The sequence below is a fragment of the Lepeophtheirus salmonis genome, chromosome 4 (assembly GCF_016086655.4).
Source record: "Lepeophtheirus salmonis chromosome 4, UVic_Lsal_1.4, whole genome shotgun sequence".
NCBI classification, from domain to species: domain Eukaryota; kingdom Metazoa; phylum Arthropoda; class Copepoda; order Siphonostomatoida; family Caligidae; genus Lepeophtheirus; species Lepeophtheirus salmonis.
Window position 1 is genome coordinate 20,288,390 of NC_052134.2, and position 20,442 is coordinate 20,308,831.

Consider the following 20,442-nt stretch of genomic DNA (forward strand, 5'->3'; position numbering starts at 1 on the left):
AGGAAGAAGAGTCCTGGTTGATCTGTATTTTTTTAGTTAGTTCCTTTGTCCTTCTTAATGATTTCTTGGATTTTTTTTTCTTCAATTTGTTGTTCATACCATATGAATAACAAATTATATCTTTTTAAAACTCATGTGTTTATAATATTTTAAAATTAGGACTATTTTTTTTTTTTTTTAACAAAGACTACCATAATTTTTTTTTTTTTTTGTAAGTCCATCTGATACCTGTCAAAAATTGATATGCATTTTAAAATTTATTTGTCCTAAACTATTAGCAATTGTTAATTTATTACTCGAAATAGAAAAATCAGGTTATGTTAGGATAAATTTGAACTTTTCCCGACCTTTTACGTACTTTTTCGAATAAACAGACTTTTAAAGCTAAACCCATTTAATAATTCGTAGTTGAGTATTGATACATACTCATTGCAAAGATATTGACCTTTCTTTGACCTTTACTGGATCAAAAAAGTCTTTATATCCAAATTTTAATCAATAAGTAAAGTAATCCAACTTTATTTTATTTTAAACTAGAATATAATTTATGTGCAATGTTATTCAGTTCAAATTTTTTATGACAGAAAATACGTGATCAAATTCAAGGCATGTACTTTGACGCAACAAATTCAAATACGTGTAAGACAGCTAGAGCTGGTATTCTTCTTCAGAAGTAATCTAGTAAAAAACCTTTTACCTCTCGCATTTATTATGGAATTAATCATAAGTACAATATTTCAGTCATGTTTTGGATCCTGATGTTCAAATATTCAAAAATGATATTAGAATATAAGGTTGTGAAATAGCTAGTCTTGTAGAAGATGTGGGACAAAATACCCTTGCTTATGTGAAGAAATGTATGGAAACAAATCTTCCTCGACACGACTATAAATAACTTGTTAACCTGTTAATTATATTCCTTGGTGATGAGCTTCCCCGAGATGTAAAATTTATTCACCTGATTGTTATACACCTCACCCGATGGATATCAGAAGTTTTATACTGCCTAAAAATGTGGATGTATCGATCACAATTCAAATTGACAGACATAGAGGAGCGAGGATTGTTTAATATTTTTGTGTTTATGGTGAGAGTGCATCCTTACGCCTGAAAGACCGCTCTTCAAGCCTTAAGACCACCTAATAATTATCTGAATTTAATAGTGTCCCTCCTTAGATATTCATCCATTAATCCAATAAGAGAGGAGCTGGGTATTAACATCACAAATGATGGGATTACCAAGCATAAAATCAACCATCCCATCGTTATTATGCTACGCGGCTCCCTCCAAAGGGTCTTCAAACCAACCCAAAAAACCCTTCCTCTAAGAATAACACTAATTATTAATAATAAAACAATTAAGGAGTGAGTGTGGAAGAGAGGTCATCCATACGATTCTGCATCTCTCTAAAATGCACAATAAAGAAGGATCCACAAACTATATGGGAAGTCATTATTTGATCCGTATCTCACGCCTAAGCAGTCTTTCCTGAGATACCGGGTCACATTTGGAGTATATTATATATAGAGAGAGTCGCCTTAAGGACTGGAACAAAAAGAAAACGCTCATCAATATTTTTCGTGACTTCAAGGAACTTCAATTGATATGGTCTGTAATGTCTAATAGACTCAGCCACTATCCTGGGAGAGGGTCCTCCCCGGAGAAAAAAAATTATGGTTTTAACGACGTGGCTCTTCTGTTCAGAATTGGATCCAAATCTATTGCAAAATACGATGGCAAGGTCCAAGTTTTATGTTTTTATTTTTTTATTTCTTTTCCCGCCTCCCTCATTTATTTTTTGTGTATTTTTTATTTACAGTATGTTGTGTCGACTTTTTTCTTTTACGTTTAGAACACTCCGACTGTGTAATAATAATGAATTAGCGCAATAAAAAAAAGCTAACATATTATGAATCGCAGCTCCAATTCCTCCTCCAAATGGTCGAAGATCATTGAAGCTTAAATGTTTTTAAATTTTAATTTAAAAATATATGCACAATAGAAATAATACTTTATATTCAAAATTTAATAAATAATAAATTAGTAAAATATTTGAATGGTTTATTAAAGAATTAAAAGAACAACTGCCCACGATGATTTTGTAAATAGTGAATTTAAACCATAATTAAAACGTAATGAATTACGTAACAAACAGTCCTACCATCTTATAGAAATGCAATTTAAAGGTTAAAATACCACCATAACACCATAACATTTTACTTGATATGGAACTATGTCTCAATTTTTCAATTGTTTTTACGTTAAAATAATTAATTTGAAGTGTAAATTGTATGGGTGTTATTTATACAAAAGATTATTTGGTTCTATACTTTGTATTTTTGGTACAAGGTGCAAAACATTTTCTATTTTATAGAGGAAATAATCAATAAATGGTTGATAAAATAATTTTTAAAAACTCCATGCTGATGTCCTTATTTGGAAAATATTCTCAAACTCCAACTTTGGATCCTTTTATGTCCTATCGAAAGCAGTGGAAAATTAAAAGGTACAATTGTGGATGTATTAATGTGTTTAAGATATTTTTGTTAATGTCTGTAGATAAATGTTTCTTAAATAAAAAACTTATTGGAATTCTTGAATCGGGAGTTAATTTTTATAGAAACAAGCAATGGACGTGTATTTCATGTGAAATATCAAAAACTTTTCGGTTGTAAACTCGATAAGGATGTTTTTTAACATTTTTCAATGGCACGAGCAATGAACAGATCATTGCTATTTTAGCAAAAAACCTATATGTTTTATATATAATGATAAAACAATGGCAAATTGACACTAATGGATTAGTATATATTGCAAACATTGATATTTGTATTTCATTAAGTATTTAGCAGTATTTTATTTGAGATAGAAAAAATATATATACATTGTTTACCTCTTTATACCTATATTAAATGAATATATGTATTACCTTGTTTATAATATATTTCATTATCACGGTCTTATATCAAGTTAAGCATTTAACTTCAATAAATTTCAGCTAAAAAAATCAAATTTTTAGATAATACACGTATTAATTATACTTAATTATACTTAAACAAATATACCTAATTAAAGTATAATTAATTAATAACGCGCTAACTAGGTCTCTAACTGTTTTAAATTTATGATTGAATAAAATATTTACTTTTTTAGAATTATTAAAAACATAGTGATGACACAAAATTTACAAGAATATTTAATTTCAGTTTTATCCCCTTTATTTTTTAATATTTTAAAAGGTTTCATTACACAACAAAAATGTATATGTGTTTTTTTTTGTACCATTCCTCTAAGTGTAAAAATATTTGAATTTTTACGATTTAGGGGCGTCTCGGACAATAATGTCTTCCATACCTCTCAACCAAGTTTGCACTCGCTTCACGTTGGTGTGTCGATCCTGTTATTGTTTTTGAAGGATGATATATTCAATAAAAAAGCTCAGTATTGCAAAGTATACAGTGATTTTGAGTTGTAATTCTTCGATTTCTTAAAAATTACGTTTTTGTAATTTAATCATGCTACTGAAAGCCTTGGGGTCTTACGTTGTGCATAAAACTTGTCTAAACTATGTAATTTTAGGAAAATGATGACTGGCAAGTTTTTTAGATGTAGCTCAATAACCTGAAAGTGTTAAAAATTTGAGGTTTTTTTCGAAAATTTTATCATATTCAAATTTTCAACAACACTTTCCGTGCTTTTTTAGAATGTCATAATGTTAATATTTTGATGCACTATCTGAGCCTTAATCTAGAATAATTGAAGATGGCTCTGCTTCATCCTGCAATGGAATAATTTTATTTGGTATGGTACGTATTGCTACTTCATCGACCCAAAAGGCAGTTAAATTCCCCATTTTTTTTACCTTGATAGTAAAGAAAATAAAAGTTCATGAACTAATCCAGACTTCAGAAATGATATTTTCCTTCTGTAGAAGGAAGATATGCTGCACGTTTATTGTAAATACCTCCCCTAACGATGATTCTTGAAATGTGCGGTCAGAGAAAGAATTTACTTTCCTTCATTGTCACAAACTATGAGAAAATTATGAAGAAATTCTTAATATTAAATTAGATTTATGATATACTCCCAAAAAAAATTGAGCCTTTTATTATAATTATATTTTTTAATTATATAATAAGCTTTTGTATGGATTTTATACAAAACATATATTTTATTTTTGTTAATAAATGATTTCTTATGATTTATTATATTTCTTATCACTTTTTTCGTGTTTTATGTTGATATTTGAATTATTTATTCAGTAAATCATGTTTTGTGGAATTTCAAATACCCAGCATTGCTCAGAATTATTTGTTCAACTAAAAGAAACGTTTGTCTACGTTTTTAATTTAATTTATTTTTAGAATGTTAAAAACATTACTCAAATTACATACACAGATACTCAAGTACTTGATTTAAATTTTATTTAGTTTACACATGTTTTCATTAAGATTTATCAAGCCTTTTTACACAAAACTAAGCATACAAATGATATAAGTTATTCTAATTAATTTTATTATTATTATTAGATGTCTTATTTCTTTTTTATATATAACACGTAGAGCGTCCCAAACACTCATAGCTATGTTGTTATTTATAAATCTATTAGACGTGCAATTTTAAGATATTATGTGTACACTCAAAAATGATCCCACCACAAACAAAGAAACACACTTTGATTATTTTATAAAGATAATTTTTTAGATTGGATTGGACAAAAAGTAATTTCGTATTTCCCGCCCTTTTTATCACTAAGTATATCTTGTTCATTATTAATCACAACGGATCATACAATACAGTGTTATAGATTTGTGAGTCTATTCTACATTTTTTTTTTTTTTTTTAGAATATTCACCATATTTACATTTTTAATTTCTAAAATAAAAAACTCCTTGAATGCGACCATGAAAATTTTTGATGTATACGGGGCCGATACTCTTTTGTTTCATATTACAAAACAATGGTGTGAGCGATTTTTGGTGAATAGGGGACAACAAGACAACAACAGGCCGGGCACATCTTTGATGACATACAAGAAGCTCAAGAGGTCGGATGGGATGTTCTTATGCAACCACCCCACAGTCCAGACCTGACACCAAGTAACTACTATCTATTTCTGTCTATGTGCAATGCGCTTAGGGGTACAAATTTGGCCTCAATAAAGTTTTTTGCCAATAGGGCAAGGACTTCTACGAGAAAGGCATTAGGAAGTTGGATTATTATTAATAGCAAATTGTCGAATAGAACAGGTCATACTTAAATCGGATGACATTGAAATAAAGCAAAAAATACAAATTAAACTTTTCTTTAACATATTATATTATATAGTAGTAAAAAACTGGATCCAATATATTTTTATTGATGAAATATAATATTAAAAATAAATTAATACATACAAAATATATATCAAAAAAAGTTTTTAACGAAACGTCAATATTTCAAAATATTAGATTGAATAAGTGGTTATTATAAACTTTATTATAATTCAAATTTTGCTATTGTACCATCTGTCTAAAACAAATTTTATTATGTATTATAAAATTAAATTCTTTAATATTACAGCATATAAGAATATCTATTCATTTATATGAAATATTTATTGTGATGTTTACTCAATTTATGTAAAATAAAGCGTACGTAATACGTATTTAGGTAACATAATGCCATATTCAAAGTACCATTGAAATTAAATGAATTTCCAAAATTTATTATCGTATAGCTATTATAAACCCTAGAACTGTAGAGAACGGATACCATAGAATAATGCTAAATTAATAGCAAATTAGTTTAATAAACGAAACACTTCTGTTTAATATAAAATAAGTTACATAGTTTAGTCAAAGCTGTAAATTTTCTCCTGCCTATAAAGAATTAATTTTGTTTGAGATAGACTAAAGTAACATGTTTTTTTTTAGTCTAAAAATTATTTCTCGCCACGGATAAGTTGATAAAATTGTCTACCTATTTAAATTTAGAAATTTATGATAGAGTACAATGATAAATAACATTCTAAAACACTTTACCGAACGGACACATTGCTGAATGACCAATTTGCTAAACGGGCATATTACCAAAAGATCATTTTACCTAACAAAATAATAAATATGTTCATGTTCAAATACTATGTATTTAAGATTTTCTTGTCACATTACTCCAATTGACAAAAGTTAAAATGATTAATTGATTAATTACTATCTTTAACTCTATAGACCAAAAAATTATACTACACAATAGACCTGTTAAAATTTTAAAGTTTTTTTCAAACCTTATAATATTTGACTTTTTCCCGTTCTCCAACATCTATAAAAACTTAATATACCGAAAACTAAATTTCACTTCTTCAAAAATCCTTTGAATTTGATACTCAATTCTAGAAGTACTTGATGCGCATAACACAAATATTAAATTGTTTGTTTTATTTTCATATCAAATCTGGTTGCAAAGATTTTTTAAGGTATTCGTATCTTTTTTTAGGTTTTAAACAACTTTCAAGTAAAAAAACCAATAATTTAATCTTTTTTCTTTCCATTTTATGTTGATTTCAAATAGTTACTTATAGCTTTAGATGCCATATTTATAAAATGCACTTTAATGGTTCAAAATCACCATATGTTAAAGGTTCTCTATGAAAAATGAACAATTTATCAATTATTTTTACACTAAAGAAGTATCTTTGAACCATAAATCCTTAAAATTTCATTTACAAAAATGTATTTGATTATAAGAATTTTATTAAAAATAAACAAAATAATCCTTTTGTGATATGAAATACAATACGCACGTCCACAAAAAATAAAACTTTCAATTTTTTATTCAATTACAGTAGTATTTGACGCACTTATTACAAATCTGTAATAAGTTTTCTTTTATATAATTGAGTATTTGAAAATTCTTTATGTATTTTTACCCTTTTTATATATTAAACCAAGTTTTGTGTTAGAAAAACACCAATCAACCACCCAAAAACTATTTTTTTTATTGAACAGATTAATTTTAATTTCAAATATTTTGGTCCAATTTATATACAATCATCCAATTTTGAGAAAATATCATTTCAAGGAGGACAGAAAACTACTATATTTTAGGTTGTTGTTTTTAAATAATAACACCACAATTAATCACCAGAAGAATGTAGTCAAAAGCATATATAAATTAGAGGTTTATTTACACAAGTGTATTTAGTTCTAGAAGGTTTAGTTCAGATATTATATCAATTTGTTTTCAATTTTATAGAGAAAATAAGCAAAACGAGGTTTATCAATAATATATACAAAAACTCAATTATTTACCAATTAATATTAGAATGAGTGTATTTCCTTTTTTAAAACAAAAATGCCCATTCTTGAAAATGACAATAACGGACATCTCTGCACAGTCCCTTTATACCCTTCTTGGGACACACAGTCTTCCAATGACGAATAAAATCTGGTCTATTGGAATAGTTATTATATTCTTGATCCAAACATGATTGTTTATATTGAAGATATACAACTTTTTTTTCGAATGACTTGAGAAACAAATAGCTTTAAGATTCTAATGAGATTCAATTCATGTCGGAAGTAATATAGGACATTGCTTTATAAGGTTCTCCAGAAAATATTTAATATATTACCTTCATTCATTTTTCTTCTTTCTTCACAAACAAGAATTTTATTTCAAGAATATTTGCGTTCATGTAAAAATAAAAAAACATATTTTAAGTTTTAGTTTAAAATTAATATCCTTTAATTTAACCTCATAATTTATAACAAAAATTAAGTAAAATGCTTATTGAAAAAAGAAAAACAAAATCCATCAAAACTTCAATAAGTAGAACATAATTAATCTATCATAATTAAACATTATAGCTAAAATTAATATCCTTAGGGGGATAAATTAAGAAGTGTATTGTGTTTAATCGAATATTTATAGAGAACTACTAAGAAGAGTCCATTCATGTCGTACGGAAATATGTTGGAAGTATTTTATTAAATAGGATGCATAATTCGGAGAAAATGTAGCGTATCTTGCAGCAGCAGCTGTAAGTTTAGATCTTATATAATCAATATTAACAACCCAGTATACAGTAATTTTCTCAGCTATACAATACTTATAATTACTAAAAAACGCGTGTATTACCTTTCCTTCTTGAGATATTTCAGTTCTTCGAGAGGAAACACCAAACAGAATAATATATCTTTTAATTGCCTCTTTCCTCTAATTGTCTCACAATGACAATGTAAACGACTATTTTACTACTCAACGATTTTGTCTGCAACCTTTTTACAGTGAACCACTACTGTCTTATGCTTATATAATGTTCATTAATGAATATAAAATATTTTTCTTCAAAATAACACTCAATCATTTGGATATATCACATAAATAGCATATGAACAGTAACTATATATTATAGTATTATTTTAAATTGAATTAGCATATGCAATCGTATACATCAATAAATGTAAGTTCATCTGGCAAAATGTTCGTTCGGCAAATTGTTCTTCGCTGAAATATACGTTCGACAAATGATCCTAAAGCGAAATGTAATTTGGCAAATTACCCTTGGGCAAAAAAAATTCTACTAAAAGTCTGCTCGCGGTTTAAATGCTTCATCACAGTTACAAAGAGAAGGGCAAAAACCGGATTAATATTTCAATTGTACCGGTTATTAGATGGACTTTCAGTCAACTTATGATGCTTATGAGTGAACTTATTCTTCAAATAATGGGGTTATAGTATCTGACCTACATATTTCCTAATAGCAAAGAGAAAAGAAAAAGTAGTTAGAAAAACTAGAAGTCTACTAATTTGTAATTTGATATTTTGATATCCCTATTCAGGGCACCCAAATGTAAAAATAAAATCTTTTCATGACTCAATGGAGAAATAAAAAACACTTCTCAGCATTTATCTCGTCGATAAGAAACTTTTTCGTGTCTATATTTATTAAAAATAATAGTTTTTTTTCTCAAAAAGTATCCAAAATGCCAGAGAGCAATAACTACAATTTTTGAGCTACCTTTCTATTATCTGTTCTTTTTCCACATCCACATAGCAAAATCTGACGTTTCTAAATGTCGGATCTCAGTTACTAACAGATGAAGAAAAAATTAAAGAACTCATTATAATATCGGTATAACTATTCAAAGTAATAATGGTTAAAAAGATTGATTAATATAAAAAAAGTATATAATTTCATTTGATATCTACCGGTTAAAAGGTGTTGCCTCACAAAAACAAATTTATACAGTGTACCTTGTGGTTCATTGTCAATAATTGGATTTTTTTGATATTTTTTTTTTGTCATGCATTATGCAAGGAATTATTTTCTTTGTGTTGTAGACCTGTTCAATTTTAATTTGTTTTCAAACCTTTTAATATTTGACTTTCTTCCGTTTTCCAAAGTATATAGAAACTAAATGTACCTTTCATTTGATTTTGGACTGTGACTAAGCCTGCCACATTGGGCTTAAAATTTTTTTGTTGGTGGCTCAAAAAGGAAAAAAACAACAACGTATGTATTCTTTTGCTTATAGCTTCGCAATGGCTGTTTACTGCAAGTTAGGGAATACCACAGAAATAAATATATTAGTTCCTATAAATCTAATTTAAACTATTAAGAGTCAATATATTTCTAGTATGTTATATTGTATTGTTTTTTAGTATAAAGTTATTAGCTTTATTCAACGAAAAAATGTATTTTTTGTGTTGTATTCTATTTTTGTATACATATACCTCAAGATAATAATAATTTACAAGAATATCTAAAAAAACTGGAAAAAAAATATAAAAAAACCAGCTTTTTTAAATAATATCTGGAGTAAAATTTACGCATGGTCATAAGCAAATGGTTAATAAAATATTAATAAAATTGAAGCCCAGTTTATTGGCTTTGATTTGATAGCCATGTCAATCCTATATGATAAGCCATCGCGAAGGTAAAGTCAAAAGAATACAAAGAATCACGGGGGTTTCCCCCTTTTTTTAGAGGTACCAACAATAAATTTTCAAGGACCATGTGGAAGGCATAGTCGTAGTCCTAAATCCCTCCGTCAAATTCTTCTTCTACACCATATAACAATCGATTGTAAGATAGTCAATCAAGTTTATCTTCAACACGAATTATTTTATTGAATATATTTCCTGTTCATGTTTGTGTAATCTATTAGAAGGTATAACTCTTCGGTTGGTTCATTCTTTTTATTTCCATCTATTTGTTTTCTGTTGTAAGGCATTATCATAATAATGTAACATTGATTGTACAGTTACGGATTTATCTACATCTTTTGATCTGGAACAAGGACTTCTACATGAATAAGCAAATGATGTGTTAAAATCACGAGGAATAAAAAAAAATGCTTTTTTATAAAATTAATGTAATTTTTCCTGTAAATAGTTAAGAATAAATGTTATTGAAATATTAATATTGGTTATTGCAAAAAAAAAGAAATAATAATATCGTGGAATAAATTAATTTGTACAAAATACAAGCCTTAACCCTTTCTAGGAGTTAGTAAATTTCTCTTCCTTGAGGGTTTTTGTTCCTCCTGTAGTCACTGTAATGGTTTATGGTTAAGAAGTAATAATAAAAGATAATAAAATGATAGATGTATGTTTTAATATAGGAAAAATTTATTAATTTCTTATTTGAGCCATACCCAACGAGGATGACTTATTTACCTTGTATTATCATAAAATTCCGCTCATTCCTTATCATCGACGAAACCTTTTTTTTCTCTGTTAACGTATAATAAAAGATTCCTATCATTTTAACCACTGACTTTACTTGATATAAGATATTCTTTGATACATTTTCAGAAATTTACATTAACGATTAAATGAATAAACTTGCTTCTAAACTATTTGATTAATACTTTATTCGTCAAATTAAAGAAGAAGTAAACTTACAAATGTATTTTTTGTATAAAGTGTACCGGGGGTCCATGAAAATCTGAATAATTACTTATTCAATAATGAGGGAGCTATGATAAAAAGCCAACTTGATTTTTGGCACAGTGATTCCCCTATTTATGTAGAACATGTTCCCAAAGTTTCATATTCATAAAAGTTGGGCAATTTTTTTTATTGTTGATCAAGTACTTGCTAGCGTATTTCAGATTTGTATTTTTAAATCTAAATTGAGGTCATAAGAAATTTAAATATTCCAATTTTGACTTCATTTTTGGAATTCTTACATTTCAAAATAGTTACGTACCAAATTTCAAGAGGTTAGCTCCTTTGGATAAAAAAATACACAAGAAAAAGAAGCGTGGAGTAAAAATACATAAATGCGACGTTAAATTTTTTGGTCTGAGACAAGTAGAGATGTCTCAAAAACGACTCTGAATTATGTAGTGAAATTTGGGACATTTAATTTACTCATAAAAATTGAGCTTGGGTGCCAAAAATCATCCAAATCTGAGAGGGTCAGGTGACTTGCCCTAGTTGATTTGAAATGGAATGATCCTACAGAGAACTATAAAAAAGTGGTTGAAAAGAGCCTTGTGAGGGTGGAGAGGGGACTTTTGACACCAGAAATGAAAGAAACCCATCTCTTCGCTTGCGAGACTCTTTTGAATGAGTATTTTGAGATATTTTGAACTCTTTTTTTAACAGTTTTGGCCCCACAACAGCCCTCATGCCAATTCCCTAAACTACATTTTTTAAGTACATGCCAAGGGGAAGGCCTGCAGTCTCCCTTATCTGAATTACATAATAAAGTAATATGGTGCAAAACATGATATTTTTAAATACCTTCAATTGAATTTTATAATATGACATTCGAGTATATGAATACCATGGTCTTCATACAATTAATGATAGATACTGAAAAAAAAGGAGAGTTTAATAATTAAGACAAAGTACTTTTATATTGCGCAGTAATAAAGATTGAAGGTGCTAATGTCGGGTTAAAATTGATGTACGTCGCATAGCCAAATACTAGAACAATAAATTTGTTAAATTCCATTTTAACTTTTATTTGAACCACTACATTTTAACTATAATTTTAAAAGCTATCTTGAAATGACTTATAAGTGCGATTAAACAAAGCAACGGATTGAAAAAAAAAATAATAACTGGGTGAAAGGTTATGAGCTTATCTACATTAAGTGTAATTGACATCAAATTGATTTCCCCAATTTAAGTAAGAAACATCCAGAATTTCTACAAGAATCCCCGTAACATTTCTAAACTTTAGTACACGCCTTCTGCAAGATATTCCCTCTCTGTAAATTGGCATTATGTAACATTAGGTACTACTTTATGATTGCAAATAAATTACAAAAATTTATCCCAAGAAATAAAGACAAATAAGGTACAAAAATAAATAAAACTTAAAGATCTAAACTTCTGTTTAAAATAAAAATACCCATAAACTGATTAATAAACTGGTTTAACTATGAAATATTATTCACTGACAAAAGTAATTTTTTTCAAAATTTTCGTCCTTTAAACTTGTTCATCTATCTTTAATTATTTGACCACCTTTTGAAAATACTCGCTCAACGGCAGCTGAGGACGGTAGTGTTGTATTATTTTGTAGAAATATTCTTTGAATTTTTGCGGAAGAATTAAAAAGGTTCAAAGAGTTGTCTTCTGCATTCATAAAATTTTCAACAATTTCAGCGGCGCTTTGATTTCTTTTGTATTTTTTCTTCATTGGAATGAAGCTTGATGTTGACTTAATTTCTACTAAATCCTCAGGATTTTCACAAACAATCTCAGTTGTAATGATAAGGCTAACCTCATCCACTAGGATTGTTTTCGTACATTCTTGTAATTCTGGAGAATCACTAAAGCATTCCAAATTTTTAAATAATGGAAATAACTAGCTGTAGCTAACAAGTGGATCTTATCCTTAAAAAGGTGTCCAAATCATTTTTCGATTCCATTTAATAAAGCATGTACTAGAAGCTTGCAAAATTTAAGACTGGGCATCACAATTTTCAGTTTTTTCTTCGCCACTGAAAGTGAAGGCAAAATGTCGCCAAGAAACATATTCTTCTCACCTTGCAATATATCTATGGCAGCTACAAAATCCTTAAAACACAAAATGTATTCATTAATTAAGTCTACATTTAGAGAAATACATCAATCCAAGATTGTTAAATAACTAATGAAGTTCATCACTACTTTTTTCAAGAGCTCTAGAAATGTCCAAAACACCATCAAATGTTCCATTCCACCAGGTCTCATTTAGGACTCTCAGAAGTTTCCCTACAATATCTTTAATAGTTTCAGCTGTAATAATACTACGACTTTGCTTGTTCCAAAGTGATTGACATTTTCCAAAAGCTTTGTAAAATAATTTGTTAAACACAGGATCTTTGAAAGCTGATTCTATGTCTTTCTGTGCTATCAAATTCATAAAGTTTGCAGCACATCTGAAATGATTTGGTAGGCGAAATTCTGAATCGTTTATAAAGTCAGGTGTTAATTCAAAAAATTGAATACCCTCATTCAGGAAATCATTTTCTTTTTCTTTTTCATTATCTTGGATTCTATAATTCTCAAAACACTTAATGAAATTTATTGCATTCTCGGTAATGATTCCTCCATGGCACTTATTTTGCAAGCCATAGTAGAAAATAATGCTTTTTAAGGCTTCAGCAATTTTATCGTGAGTGTGGTTGCCTTTTAATCTAGAGCTTGCTAATACTGCTTGACCACGAGAAAAATTCGATTTTATCCAATGCCAAGTTACACCAATATAGCCACGCTTTACACCTGACCAACAATCTGCTGTCAAACAGAAACAGTGAATATTTGAGAAAGTTTGTTTCATTTTTTCCTTCATGTTAATAAATTGATGATCAATATTTTTCATGATTATTTCATAAGAAAGGACATTTAAGCCTAGACAAATTTTTGAATGAGTATATTCAAATGTGCATCCCTCATTAAAGTTGACGGCTGAGATGATTTAGATTTAACGATAAATTCAGTGATTAACGAATTTAAATAGTTTTGAGAAATGTGAGCTCTAGAACTTGAACCTTTAAATTCAAAAAAAGATTGGATTGATGCTTGAGATTGTGAATACTTTCAACTTTTTCTTCCCTTTATGGGATTAAATGATTTTTTCAAATTTTTAAAGGACTTCTGTACCATGACGATACTCTAAATGACGTCGTAAATTGAATTTCGATCTTTCAGTCGCAGTACCTCTTTCCCACATTTTCCTAATTCGCAACGGAGTTTATAACTTATTTTTTCAACACGTAAAAAAGAAAAAAAATGGTTCTAAGTTCCAATCACATTTCAAAGATTATTTTTCTGCTTTCATTTTTAAAAGATTTTATCAAGAAATTTTTCAAAATGTCCTCGAATCATTTCAAATTAATACCAAAATTTCACTTTATATAGACAAGTTGTACTTTCAGAAGTGCAACATAAAAATTAGCCTTTTTTGGCTGAGGGTGTGCTATTAATGTTAAAATCGATCACACTCTCGTTTAATTTTGTTCTAGATTGATCTGTTCCATTAATTTAGTACTTTGTAATAGAGAAGAAGAATTATCCATATATTGCGTTAAACCTGGACGGCTTTAGTTGAATTTGAGCATATTTATTGGTAATTATGCTTTCCTTTTACAAAATACTTCAATGGTACAATAGAACAGTCTATATGATTTGTTAGCGTCCTTGAGAAGGGATATTCTAGTATTTTTTTCTTCTGATGAATTGATGTACAACCATTTTAATTAATTGTCTCCTTTATTCACAAATTGATGCAACCACATTATATATATTTAATTTCTAAAAAGTGAGAGAGAATGCATGCAACAGATTCTCATCTTAATTTATAAGTTGTGTAGTTGCTTTTCTTCTCTTCTCAATGACCAAGGATGTGTCAGGATGTTCAGGGAAAATACGTCTAAAAACCATGAGGGAAAACACTTATATGAATCAGATTTTATTCTAATATCAGTTTTGTAAACTATTTTCTAAACTTAAAACAATAATAAATTAATTAAATTATTATTTATTATATACGAATGTATATATAAATCAGAAAGGAACATTCGTGCTTGATTAGATCTAACCGCAATTCTACCAAATATTCAAATTACTATTAAGAACAATTATAAAATTGATAGAATTAACATTACCACCAGCAAATCAGATAATATTAAGTGCTGATGGGAAAAGGTTCCCACACGGTGTATCTTGTGGCAAGTTCAAGTGTGCTGTACGATTTATGACAACCATACATTATTTGCAATAGCTTATAATAATCAATATGGTTCCTTTAATTAAAATAGGTGTATCAAGAAATGTATATGTCTTTTGGTGTGCATTGGGGACAAAAGTTTGGGAGCCACTGTCTTAGGGGACATGTAATTATGAGGTGTCGTGCAATTTCTTCCAGTTAAGCCTGATCATTAGTTTGAGATTATACACAGGTTTCTCAAGTATTTTAACTTAGGCGTGCGTGAGATTTTAAGGTCTTATGTCAATTTAAAACATAAAAGTAGTAGAAAATTGTATTTCAGTTGGGAAAATTCTTTTTACAAAAAAGAAAGATTTATCTTCCAACGTAATTTCCACACTCAAATGAGATGGTAGTGTCTCTGAGGGAACTGATGTATGAGTCTTCATAGAGTGACCAACTACATGAGAGGAAAACTCGTCAACCGAAAACAGCAGAGAACCACAGATACAGTATAAAAGAAACTTATTGATGAGTAGAAATATCTTATTACCTAAGCTAAAATTATATATATATTCTGATATTCAAAATCCTTCTGCAATGGGATTTTTCCTTTCAAGTAATATATACCGTAACTACATTATTCAAGTCTCAATGACAGTGGCAATGTATTAATTAAGTAAACTTATATTTCAAAAAAATACAACAATTTAACTTATGAAAGATTTATCTGCTAGATATGAGTAGAAAAAAGTCATCTTCTGTATCTCAAAAAATTGTTATTTGCTGAAATTCATAGCTGATTGGAATCTTTTATTTAAAAGCGTTAAGCAATTAATCAAACATTATAACATTTTATTTTCAATTATAAATTATCTAGTTTATGTATATTAATGAATCGATGAAAGACTAATAATATTAAGTACTTGAACTTAAATGGCTCAAATTATATTTCACACGTCAATAATAATATATATAGATACAATAACATTTTTTTTTAAAACACACCTTATAAAGTATAATTTTATAGGAGTATGTATATACTTCTTGAGTCCTTATCAATATAGTTGGAAAATGTGGAGTATTATTTAGTCTTTGTTCACAAGTCCATTCCCTTTGTTTTAATGTCCAGTTCGTGTCTTTCAATATTTTTTTCGAAATTAATTTAGAGCTTATTTCAATTCCCTAGTTATAATTTAGTAGCCATTAGCTTAGATTTTTATTGATTTCAGTCTAAACTAATTCTAGAGTCCAAGACAAGCTCCTCTCAAGTCTCGAGTTTAAAGTTCCAGCTTGGTATGAAATTAATTCATAACATAACGAAAAAACCGAAATTTACAAAATTGATCAAAATATTGAAGTTACGGGAGATTTGTAGCTTTTAAAGTTTAATTTCACTAAACTCAGATATTTGTATAAACTTTATTCCGCTTCTTACAGAAGGGTTATTGAAATATTTGCTGATATATATTGTATTTTAATAAGCACTGAATATAAAAATGAAATTATCACATTTTCAAAACAGAAAATTTAAACTTTTTTATTTTTTTCTATGATTTGAATACAATTAGGCATGACAAATAATCTATTATAACATGATGATGATAAATGGATAGATTTGGGAAATATTAAGAGGTTTTATTTGTTAATTTTACATAGCTATTTAATAAAATTTCATATATATTGGTTTTTAGAGGTGTGACATTTATAAAATTAACTAAATTTTGTGATTTTAAACCAATATGACTGTATAATGTTTAAAAAGCTTTCAGGAGTGCTATAAGCGCTTTTCCTTGGTCATTTTTATCAAAAAATGGACCTTTGTGGACTATGTATGCGTAGAAACGATTTTTTAGTGAATTCAGATTTCATGGATTCTGCCTGGCCAACCTCTCGAGCAATTGCCCTGATAGACTTCCTTGGGCCCTCATTGACTATTTGTAGTATTCCAGACACTGTCACTTCGGCCTCAGCCCGTATTCCTAATTCCTCAAAATCACCTTTAGAGGGATTCAATTTCCCCTAACCTTACAAACAAACATCTAACTGAGTCGAGTCGCTGAGCTCGAACAATTGTTATCCTGTCTTTCCTGACGCCGATCCCAATGGGTGCTCCGTGGCTTTTCTAAATATTTAGGACAAATTATTTTTTCATTGATTCCATTTTTCTCCAACTGGTGTAGGTTTTAAACAGCTATCTGACAAAAAGTGCTTTAGTGCTCTCGTTTGCCCAAGAGAGTGCGACTTACTGATTGCACCCTGTACATACTAATAATTATTTTATTACACCATTGCTTGGGGTTGAGAAAACATTACACGTATTTTAGTTTAAAAGCACAAGAATTGCTAAACTTTATAATCATAAAACCTCTAAAAACTATTAATTGTCGAGTTTAATAATAGAATTTTATTTATATGAACTAATTTCAACCTTTTATATTTCCGAATCCAATAGACACTAATATTTTTTTATTATTTATATTTATTTAATATATATTACCAAGGACTCCTGTAAGCAGGACAGGGCACTGGGCTCACGCGTTTCCAATATGGGTCTTTGTTTATTTTATATCAATTATCATATACGGAATGTCTCTTGAAGTGTTTCGCTACAAAATAAAGAGTTTTTAAAAGTATTTTGCTATGGAAAATCATCTAAATAATAAAAATGAGGCTATACATTTCTAATAGAAGTGGTATTTTATTAGTACTTTAATCAAAAATAAAAATTAAAAACATATAAAAAAGAAAAGGCAATATCAAAAAGTACAAGCTTCTGAATTCTTAGATGCCATTTTCTTTTTTATATTAAAAATCGGATGTCATCATTCAGTTTAGCACTTAAATTTTTACACATGACATTAAAAAAAGTGAATGAAATTCTTCGAAGAAAAGCTGACTTCCTCGCACTTTACTTCCACAACGGCGATAATGTCAGAGTTTAAACTGTCTTGCATCCTGTCAATGAATGTGGCAGCAAATGAAGCTTTAGGATTTGGGGTGCCAAGTAAACTGTCTTTCTCTTCAGGAGTAGCTGTGATGTAAGAGAACATGGAGTGAGCATAAATACAGGAGAGGTAGAGAAGGTCGGATGGAGTGGACAACCCCCCTTCGGCTCATTATGTTAATGAACTCTTTCAGGACTACATGCTGATTGCTTGGACTATCGAAGGTTATTGAGTCCGGAGGTGTGTCTCTGACGACCATTAACTCTTGGCTGATCTTCTTCTTCAAAGAAAAACTAATATACCCGACAATAAAATAGAAATCATTACTCTCTCCCTTAGAAGCTAGTTCCTGAAGGTCATCTAGTTGCCAGTTAGTCAAAATAAGCTCAGCTTTTACCAGGTCTTCATCCAGCAGAGCTTTAATTTCTGATGAAGTCATACCTGAAAATTTATAAAAGTAAAATATTGTAATGATATTATTATATTGTAAAAATAAGTAATACCTAAATAAAGAAGCTTACTATTAACAACTATCTTATTTACCTGAGAATTTGACAAGACTCAAAATACGAATCTCTTTCTCTGCTTCCAGGATCTGTCTCACGCTGATGTAGTAGATACCTCTACTTAGTTGTCTGTACCAGCCGAACCTTCTTTCGATGGGATCAGACTGGAACATGCCGAGGAGTACATAGGAGAAGTCTACATCTAGGAGAAGATACTCTACCTGATCTGCTGTAGCAAAGCACGTCTGCTTTGTTGCTAGGAAGGTTTCCGGGGCCAGCTGCTTTACTGTTTTGCCACTCGATGAGAAAGTCGACAAAATCTCTCAAGAAAGAGAGGCCAAGTTTGTTCTTCTGAGAGATTGGTTCCTGAAGCTCATCTCTCTTTTCGTAGCCAACTCCAGGTGTCTTGACGTTTAGGATATTCTACATAGTTCTGACAAACTCTAAAAATTCGGATGTGTCTTTAAACTCTAGTCTGTTGTCTTCTTTGGAGTAGTACTTAAGCGCTCCAATGGATAATTCATAAAACACAGCATGCTGTTGTAGTTCGTTGAACTGTTGAGCCCTATGTGACGTGGTCGCACCTTGAGTTGGCCTTGATGACGCTTTAGGAGTTGAGAGGTATTTGGGACAGTTTGGCTATAGGGATGGTACTACATCTGGTTTAAGGTACCTGTAAAAGAAGGACAGTTATAAGCATACTATCTTCCCAACATTTTTTACAAATTATTAATCGCAAAAACGGCAATCCTTACAAAACGCATCAAAAAGTAAGCAGCTAACTTACTTCTTCTTTAGAGATTTGCCAAGGGTATGACTTTTTTTTAGACTCAGAGATTAAATCAGAGTCGTTGAAATGCAGGGAACACAGCTTTGTACTTTTGGACGGTCCCTAATCTGTCTTCTCCAGATCTGTTTCTCTTGGAATGGATCTCAGCCAGGCGGTATCATGTCCGGGGATTCTCTCTTTGTTGGCCACAGATGGATCGTCACACCAGACTGTTGTTGCTTGTTGCCATAGCCCGTTCTACGCCCTAGAGCACAACACTTAGTGGGCATGATTGGAACTACATAAGTAACATAACACAATAAAGATGGAGTCCACAAAGTAACTAATAGTTATTACTCATTAATAATGAGTAATAACTATGAGTCATTATCTTACCAAACACGTTGCATTGTTGTTGTTTTTGAATGGACCCATGTTGCACGCGTATTTGAATTCATATTTGCGGGTGCCCGGTCCTGCTTACAGAAGTCCTTGATATTACACATTGACATAGAGCTATTACCATAATGGAGTGACTATTGGCGCTGTTGTAGCAGTATTTTGCGGTGAATATTGTCCCTAGCTCAGTGAGGGGAACCTTCTATATTTAACAATAAAAGCTTGTAGTAAATTAGTAATTTATAAAGGAGATTCGCCAATTAAGAATCCATTGAATATCAATTGGGAAGGTAAAGTTGTTGTAGCTCAATTAGTATTAATATATTAATCAAGGGCAAACTATAAGAGCTGAATTAGAACATATCATAGGAGTTGCTAAGCTAGAGGCAAAGGTCAAAATGTTTGATCTTAGTAATTTATACACAAAATACGATCTAAACCGTCAATTGGAAATCTTATTGCTTTGATTAATTTATCCTATACATTTCTTTGTGAATGTTTCAATTGAAAGCAATTCTATTTAATATTGGACCAATTTCTTAATATATGTTTTACAATTTCAGCCTGTAATTTTCAAGAGAATAAGACATATTTTGATAATCAACTTAAGAATATATTTATATTTATAAAATATTATTAAACAAATAATTTTACTATATCCTAACACTATAAAATACATAAAT

The 20,442-nt window shown here is 29.5% G+C and overlaps 1 long non-coding RNA gene across 1 annotated transcript; it reads right to left on the reverse strand.

Moving 5' to 3' along the window:
- Positions 1–17,818: 17,818 nt before the first annotated feature.
- On the reverse strand, positions 17,819–19,705 carry LOC121116989 (uncharacterized). The gene is made up of 4 exons (XR_011779699.1): positions 19,379–19,705; positions 18,813–19,264; positions 18,629–18,755; positions 17,819–18,526 (listed from the first exon to the last, which is right to left on the reverse strand). It is a non-coding gene; the product is annotated as an uncharacterized lncRNA (long non-coding RNA).
- Positions 19,706–20,442: the final 737 nt, after the last annotated feature.